Here is a 9,059-nt window from a genome sequence, read left to right as displayed (position 1 = left end):
ATTTTTCTAAAATCCAAATTCAAGTTTCAAATTCAAAGTCCAATTTGACTTTAAAATTCATCCTCAAAATCAATTTTGAAATTCCAAAATCCAAAGTTAGATCCTAATCTCAACTTGGATTCAGATTTCCAAGTATGAATCCAACTCCACTTTGGATCTCAGACTTTATATCCGATTCTATTATAGGATCCAGAACCCAATTCTACTTTGGATCTCAGACTTCAGATCCAAAATCCGTTCTAGGATCCAGAATCCAATCTCATCTTGGATCTCAGATTTCATATCTGAAATCCATTTCTAGGCTTCAGTATCCAATTCCATCTCCGATCTCAAATTTTTAAATCCAATTCCATTTAGAATTTCAGATTCAAATTCCATCTCGAATTCCAAACATTCAAATCAATCCTAATTCTATCTTTCCTTCTGATTTCAAACTTCAAAGTTAGAATTCAATTCCATTTTCATCTCTATTCTGATTCAAAGTACATTTATGACTTTGAAAATTCCTTTCTTCTTCTTTTACCTCAAGCTTCAAAATCATCTCTTTCCAAATCCAGATTTATTTTCCCAAGCTCTTGATTATTTCCAAAAACTTAGAACTTTAAATTTTAAGTTCTAAGTTAGAAACCATTTTTTCACTACTATCATCAGATTCATCTCAGAAATACTTGAGAATTTTTCAAATCATTTTCGAAAAGAGCATACATCTTTGCACTGCACAAGCATGATTCTTTGTGCATCTAGACTTAGATAATTTCTTAGTAAAACAAAAGGCATAAATTCGACCCTTGGTTCGATTACCCCTGGTAAAGGCGCCAGGAACGGTCGAACCTCGTACCGACGAGCGGATCCCGTCTTCCAGTTTTCCCGCAAATATTTCAAAAACGGAGGCGAGTTATTTTCTTTTCAAAATTAAGGTCAAGTGAGACCCTGCAAAAGAATTCCTCTCTCTTCTTCCTTTTCTCATTTCTCTTCTCTCTTTCTTTCTATCTTTTATTTTCTCCCTTCAAAAGGAGAAAATAGAGGTCGGAAAGGGAAAGAGAAGTAAGAGAGAGAAACCACAAGAGAGAAAAATTTTTGCGATGATCACAGTTTTGACGACTGTGATGGGACTCGTCTTTGTCCGATCGAATTTAATGCGTTTTCCTTTGCTTTGATATTTTCTAAGTTTTTATTCTGTATATGTCAGCTTCATTTCCATGCAAACCTTAGGGGCCTAGATTTTGTCCTAAGCTGACATCAGTGCATATAGGATTTAAGTATGATTTGGTAGGACCATATTGAGGAGATTATTCCATGTTCACATTAGATCTAGGTTTGAAATACAACTCTCCTCAATTTTAGGGATTGAATGCAAACAATGTATGTAAGTGTATGCTTCTCTTCATTTTAATCTATCTCTTTAGGACTTGCATTAGAGCCATCTGATTTCTTGCATGTTGAACATATTTTGAAAAACCTCCTTACCTATATTGTCCCGGTCTTCACGTTGCTGGGCTGTCTCACTGAACCATAGTTTGGGAGAGAGCCTCACAACTGGACCACTTATTTGGGTTCGCGCCCCCCTACCACGTACCTAAGGGCCATAGTCCGAGGTATATCGGTAGGTGCTCAAGGATGTTGGGAAGTCATTACCTTAGAACCGGAGAAATATTTCTATGCCACGTACTTCGAGCTTCGGCTTGGGTATATCGGCGTATCTTGATTGAAATCAGATGATCTGAACCCTAGAGTTAGGATTAAGGTCCTACAAGCCATTTCAAAATATTGCATTTAGAGTCAGCCTCTAGGGATTGTTGTTTGTGCATCCTTGTTTATATATCTATGATTGTATGATATATTCCTTATATTTTTCAAAACCCTGGGTATATATTATTCAAAATTTCCTCCTTGTTTTAAAACCCAGGTGTATTTTCCTTTTTCTTTCTCTTAATTTCTTCTAATTCTTTTTTATTCTGCCAGCAATTCTTCAAAAATTTTCTTTTCTATATTCTATTCCTTACCCTCACTTACAATAAAACATCTTTTGTCAGGATATGTCCTTTTCAAAATTTATCTTTATTCACATTTTACTTATCTATCCTTTTTCAGAAAAACAGTGCGGTTGTTGCAAATTTTTGTGACAACCCGATCCCTCGTAATGGGATGTTTTCATTTCAGATTATGATTTCCTCCTTTATTAAAATTTCTTCCTAGATTTTTTCTAAAAGGCTTATTTATGCTCTATAGAGAGCATCAGCGCTATCAGTTGAGTCAGGCAAAGCTCAAAGTTTACACTGCTCTAACATCCCAGTTACAAGCAGAGAGAGTAAGGAATGGATTCTCAAAAATTTGTCAGGAAGGGAGTTCAGGACAACAAAAGTGAGATCGATCCCGCGATATACCAATTATTCAAAAAGATGATGGTTGAGATATTGTCTGAACAAGCTGAAGCCAATTGCAGAAAAGCTCCCATAGAAGGAAAGGCACCTGTCACCTTCCCCCTGACTGAACACAGCCATATCAGTGCAGGAAACTCTAAAGCCAACAGGGGCAGCAATCAAGGCAACCAGAGCAGCAACTTGAGAGAGCATAAAAGCCAGATTGGGAAATGTTGTGAAAACCGTGATAGACCTCTTCAATACAGTCCTCAGCAAAAAGGCAAGAAGCAAGAATAACCAGAGCGCAAGGATTGGAGCAAGGGCCGAGATTTCACTCCTTTGGATGAATCGCTCGACAAAGTCCTCGAATACATGTTGTCTAGCGGATTACTCAGGCTCCCAAAAGCCGCCAGCCCTTCCACAGTCATGGGAAAATATATAGACCAATTCTGTGGATACCATCGAGTAACAGGGCATGACACTGAGCATTGCTTCATCTTCAAGAATATCATTCAGGATTGCCTTGATAAGAATCGCTTCATCGAAAACGAAGAAGAAAGGCATCCAGATCTCCTAAACATGCAAGATCAGTCCAGCTACCAGGCAGGGGTCAGCACTCGGCAGAAGTCAAGCAAGCCGAAGAAAGCAAAACATGAAGGATGGGGTTATGATCGTCAGCTTACTCCTCTAGGTCAGCCGATCGAAGAAGTTCTCCAATACCTGCTCGAGAAAGAAATGATCAAACTCCCAAAGCAGGATGATCCCTCTGTCACCAAAGGGAAATGGAAGAATCGCTTTTGCAAGTTTCATCGAGCGAGGGGGCATGACACGGAGCGCTGCTTCGTCCTCAAAAACATTGTGCAGGACTACATTGATAAAGAGCTTCTGGTACCAGAGGAAGGAGAAGAGCAGCCTGCAGTTTCAGCCGGACCATTTTCATACTACTCAGAGAGTTGAAAATACCAAGAGTTTTTCTCTTTCATCCCTTTCTGTCAGTCTCTTTGTAGGGGCAAGTCAGCCCAGTCTTTGTGACTTCTTTTTAGTTAAAATACTTGTAAATATTCAGTTCTGTTATCAACTCTTACTTATCAATGAAGTGTCGATTTTTCTTTATATCTTTGATATTCAATACTTTCTTCTTTTTGCTATATTGGGGCATTAAATTTCTTTTTTTCAAAATGCGGGACAATCCTGACATCATTCATGAGAGAAATGATATTACCTATGAGGGTCTTTCAAAAATCATGAAAATTTTAGTTCAAATATTTTATTACAACATTTTTCAAAGATCAACCCTTGTGTTGATCATATTTTTCTACAAATTGATTTCCAATTATTGCATTTCAAAGATCAACCCTTGCGTTGATCATATTTTCTGAAAATTGATTTCGAATCATTGCATTTCAAAAATCAACCCTTGTGTTGATCATATTTTTCTACAAATTGATTTCCAATCATTACATTTCAAAGATCAACTCTTGCGTTGATCATATTTTCTAAAAAGTTGATTTCAAACCATTACATTCAAAGATCAACCCTTGTGTTGATCATATTTTCCAAAAATTTGACTTCGAATCATTACATTCAAAGATCAACCCTTGTGTTGATCATATTTTCTAAAAATTGGTTTCGAACCATTACATTCAAACATCAACCCTTGTGTTGATCTCATTTTCCAAAAAATTGATTTCATTACATTCAAAGATCAACCCTTGTGTTGATTTCATTTTCCAAAAATTTGATTTCATTACATTCAAACATCAACCCTTGTGTTGATCATAGTTTCTAAAAAGTTGATTTCAAATCATTGCATTCAAATATCAACCCTCGTGTTGATCATATTTTCTATAAATTTGGTTTTCAAATCATTGCTTCAAAAAATTAACCCGCATGATGATCTCTAATGAATGATCCCCTTTCAAAGATTAGCTCTCGTGATTAATCCTTCTTTCCAAAAATGATTTTCTCATCTTCTTCTCTCATTTTAAAGATCCCACATGCAGGCAGGATCAAACTCTTTTTCTCAAACTTTTATCAACCTTTTGTTTATCCATCTTTATCAGTTTTATCAATTTTTATTCATTTTTTTATTATTATTTATTCATTTTTTTATTATTATTTATCCATTTTATTAATTCTTCTTGATTCTTATTTTCAAAGATTTCCCTTTCAGGTTAAGGGATAAACCTGATGCCTCTTTCCCATGAGGTATTTCTTTTTCCTTCTTCTTTCCCCCCCTTCAGGTTAAGGGATAAACCTGAAACCTCATCCTATGAGGTCCTTCTTTCTTTAGGATAAGGGATAGTCCTAAATGTCTTTCTCTTTTAAAAGCTTCATTAATCTCTGCTAAATCTTTTTCTTCATCCAATTTTATCAATTTTATTTTCTTAATTAAATTTTAATTCTTCCAATTCTTTATCAAAGCTTTTCATCAACTTTTGCCTAAATTTTATTCCTTTCCTATTCAGGATAAGGGATAATCCTGAAACCTCTCATAGGAGCAACAATGCTACCTGTGAGAATTCTTTTACAAAGATAATTTTCATAAAATTTCCTTGATTCTTCTCTTTTGTCAAATCTTCCAACAATTTCTATCTCTTCTCGTCAAATTTTTCCTCCCCCGTCAAGATAAAGGGACAATTAGATCACATGCAAATAAATTTAGTCCTCTAAATGGTCATTCTCAATCCCAGGTCCAGTCCTCGCGTTGGCAAATTTTCAAAATTCAATCTTTTTTATTAAAAACTTTCTGTCAAAAACCCGAGTTTTCACTTGGGCTTCTTCCCTCTATTCTTTCATTTGAAGTTCTGAGTTCCGACCAGGACTTCCTTCTGAATCCAATCCTCGCATTGGAAATCAATCATTTCTTTAGAAATTCGAGTTCCAGCTCGGGTTTTCTTTTATTATTTTTTCGTTCGAAGTTCTGAGTTCCGACCAGGACATCCTTTTGAATCCAATCCTTGCATTGGAAAATCAATCATTTCTTTAGAAATCCGAGTTCCAGCTCGGGTTTTCTTCTATTATTTTTCGTTCGAAGTTCTGAGTTCCGATCAGGACTTCCTTTTGAATCCAATCCTCGCATTGGAAAATCAATCATTTCTTTAGAAATCCGAGTTCCAGCTCGAGTTTTCTTCTATTATTTTTCGTTCGAAGTTCTGAGTTCAGGACCAGGACTTCCTTTTAAATCCAATCCTTGCATTGGAAAATTAATCATTTCTTTAGAAATCCAAGTTCCAGCTTGGGTTTTCTTCTATTATTTTTCATTCGAAGTTCTGAGTTCCGACCAGGACTTCCTTTTGAATCCAATCCTCGCATTGGAAAATCAATCATTTCTTTAGAAATCCGAGTTCCAGCTCGGGTTTTCTTCTATTATTTTTTGTTTGAAGTTCTGAGTTCCGACCAGGACTTCCTTTTGAATCCAATCCTCGCATTGGAAAATCAATCATTTCTTTAGAAATCTGAGTTTCAGCTTGGGTTTTCTTCTATTATTTTTCGTTCGAAGTTCTGAGTTCCGACCAGGACTTCCTTTTGAATCCAATCCTCGCATTGGAAAATCAATCATTTCTTTAGAAATCCGAGTTCCAGCTCGGGTTTTCTTCTATTATTTTTTGTTTGAAGTTCTGAGTTCCGACCAGGACTTCCTTTTGAATCCAATCCTCGCATTGGAAAATCAATCATTTCTTTAGAAATCTGAGTTTCAGCTTGGGTTTTCTTCTATTATTTTTCGTTCGAAGTTCTGAGTTCCGACCAGGACTTCCTTTTGAATCCAATCCTCGCATTGGAAAATCAATCATTTCCTTAGAAACCCGAGTTCCAACTTGGGTTTTCTTCTATTATTTTTCGTTCGAAGTTCTGAGTTTCGACCAGGACTTCCTTTTGAATCCAATCCTCGCATTAGAAAATCAATCATTTCTTTAGAAATCCGAGTTCCAGCTCAGGTTTTCTTCTATTATTTTTCGTTCGAAGTTCTGAGTTTCGACCAAGACTTCCTTTTGAATCCAATCCTCGCATTGGAAAATCAATCATTTCTTTAGAAATCTGAGTTCCAGCTTGGGTTTTCTTCTATTATTTTTCGTTCGAAGTTCTGAGTTCCGACCAGGACTTCCTTCTGAATCCAAATCCTCGCATTGGAAATCAATCATTTCTTTAGAAAATCGGGTTTCAGCTCGGGTTTTTCTTTTATTATTTTTTTCGTTCGAAGTTTTGAGTTCCGACCAGGACTTCTTTTTAAAATCCAATCCTCGCATTGGAAAAACAATCATTTCATTAGAAATTTAAGTTTTCAAAACTCAGGTTTCTCTTCATCTATTATTTTCTGAAGATTCGAGTCCCAACTCGGACTCTCTTTTTAAAAAAAAAAAAAAGAATCCCAACTGCCAGGCGGGACCTTCTTCCAAATTCCAGCCTTCCGGCTAATCCATTTCAAAATTCAAAAATTCAGGTTTATTCACTTTGAAAATTCTTCCTACCCTTTCAGGATAAGGGATAAGCCTGATGCCTCCTGCTAACGAGGTATTTCTTCTTTTTTCCCTTCAGGTTAAGGGATAAACCTGATGCCTCCTACTGACGAGGTATTTCTTCCCTTACCCTTTCAGGATATGGGATAAGCCTGATGCCTCCTGCTAACGAGGTATTTCTTCCTTTTTCCCTTCAGGTTAAGGGATAAACCTGATGCCTCCTACTGACGAGGTATTTCTTCCCTTTCCCCTTCAGGTTAAGGGATAAACCTGATGCCTCCTGCTAATGAGGTATTTCTTTCCTCCCTTTCCAGTTCAGAATAAGGAGATAAATCCTGAAAACAGACCACAAGCAGTTAGGATATGACGGTCCATTAAATTCAGAATCTTTCATCAAATTTTACTTTCCTAGCTCATCTTCACAACCCAGTCCTCGCACTGGTTATTTCTCAACATTTTTTTCAATCATATGTTGAGCTCATTTAGAAAATTCGGTTCTCGCACCGGTAACCTTCTAAATTCAGTGCTCTGATCAAATTCTTTTCTTTTTACAAAATTCAAGATCTGACTTAAATCTGATGTATTTCCAAAAGATCCAGCATCTCGCTGGTCATGTATTTCCAAAAGATCCAACTTTCGTTGGTCATGTATTTCCAAAAGATCCAGCTTTTTCTGGTCATGTATTTCAAACGTTCCAGCTTTTGCTGGTCATGTATTTCAAACGTTCCAGCTTTCGCTGGTCAGGTATTTCAAACGTCCCAGCTTCTGTTGGTCATGTATTTCAAAAGGTTCCAGCTTTTTGCTGGTCATATATTTTTCAAATCAAAGATTGCAACTCAAGGTTTCATCAAAATCTATATTGAGTGATTATTTCACAAAGAAATTCATGAAAACTTTGCCAATTTGCTAAAAGCACTTGTTGATTCTAAAAATCTGACTGCACAAAAGAAACTCCTCAGATTACCTCTAATATTTCTTTCCAAAAAGGTAAAACTTTTTGCGAAAAGAGGTAAAATTCAAATCTTTTCCTGATTGATCAACCTAAAGGATGTAAGAAATGCACTCGATATGATCAATGAAAGAAATCTTCAATGATGTTGAAAAGCCAGAAGCGAATTGATATTGATCTTGGCTATGGCGCATGTTTTAAAATAACTTTCTGGCAATCAGGCAGTGGAAATATCTCGAGCTATAGAAAGAATCCACTCGACCCATATCTTCTCATTCATTTAAAGTTGTAATCAAATATCCGCAAAAGGGATCTCTCAACTGTCGTCAAGATGAAGACGAATAGACGAGCTAGACCCCCGAGGCCAAAGAAGATTTGGATCATCTCCGAGATGAAAGAATTTGTGAAAGATCCTTCCAGGGAAAGTTCAGATCACCGTCAAGATGAAGACGAGTGTGATGAGCCTACCGACAAACCCTAAAAGATATTTGATTTCTGCTATCATCTAAAGACCTTTTGAGCCAATATCACCAATTCCTGAGAAAAAGAAGGATCGGAGCATCTCCAAGATGAAGGAGTTTGTGACGTACCCTTCCCCGAAGAAAAGAGAGAAAAGTCAGGACATCCAAATGAAGGATGATGAGAAAAACCGAGAAAGCCCAATGACTCAAAAAGAGTGCAAAAAGATCATCGTGGGAAAACACCCAGATATCAAACTGCCAAAGTTGCCAAAAGTCATCTTTTCTCATGCAAAATTCTTTTATCAATATCTCTTCATTACTTGCTTTTATGAAATTAAGAACATTTCTTCTATTCTCATATCAGAGAAATGGATAGCTTCCTTGAAGAAAATCATCAGCGCTAAAAATTTGAATCTGACTCTTAGAACTGAGGAGTTAACCTCATTTGGGGGAAATACTCTAGGTAAAAGAGGGAATATCTTTTGCACATACGTGCATATTTCCAAGCGTTTGAATCAGCTATAATTTTATTGGCAAAATTTTCTAGCTATTTCAAGAATGAAATAAATATTCAATATCCATTTTTGATACAACCTAACGTTGTTTATATTTCCCAAAAAAAGTTTCCTCTGAAGGAAGTATCTCTTCCTGTCCCATCACGGTTTTTTTCACTTAAGAATTCCGTATGGACGACCCACTCAGGATAAGGGTCAAACCTGAACCATTTGCGAAAGATCATTTGATTTCAAAAGTTATTTCAGTCTCAGCAATGAGACGCCCAATTTCTTCCCCTTTTCAAAGCTTTAGGGAACCCTATATTTCCTCCTTTCGC

Source organism: Nuphar pumila, chromosome 8, assembly GCF_984573655.1.
Source record: "Nuphar pumila chromosome 8, dmNupPumi1.hap1.1, whole genome shotgun sequence".
Classification (NCBI taxonomy): Eukaryota; Viridiplantae; Streptophyta; class Magnoliopsida; order Nymphaeales; family Nymphaeaceae; genus Nuphar; species Nuphar pumila.
Note: the sequence above shows the minus strand (reverse complement) of the source record.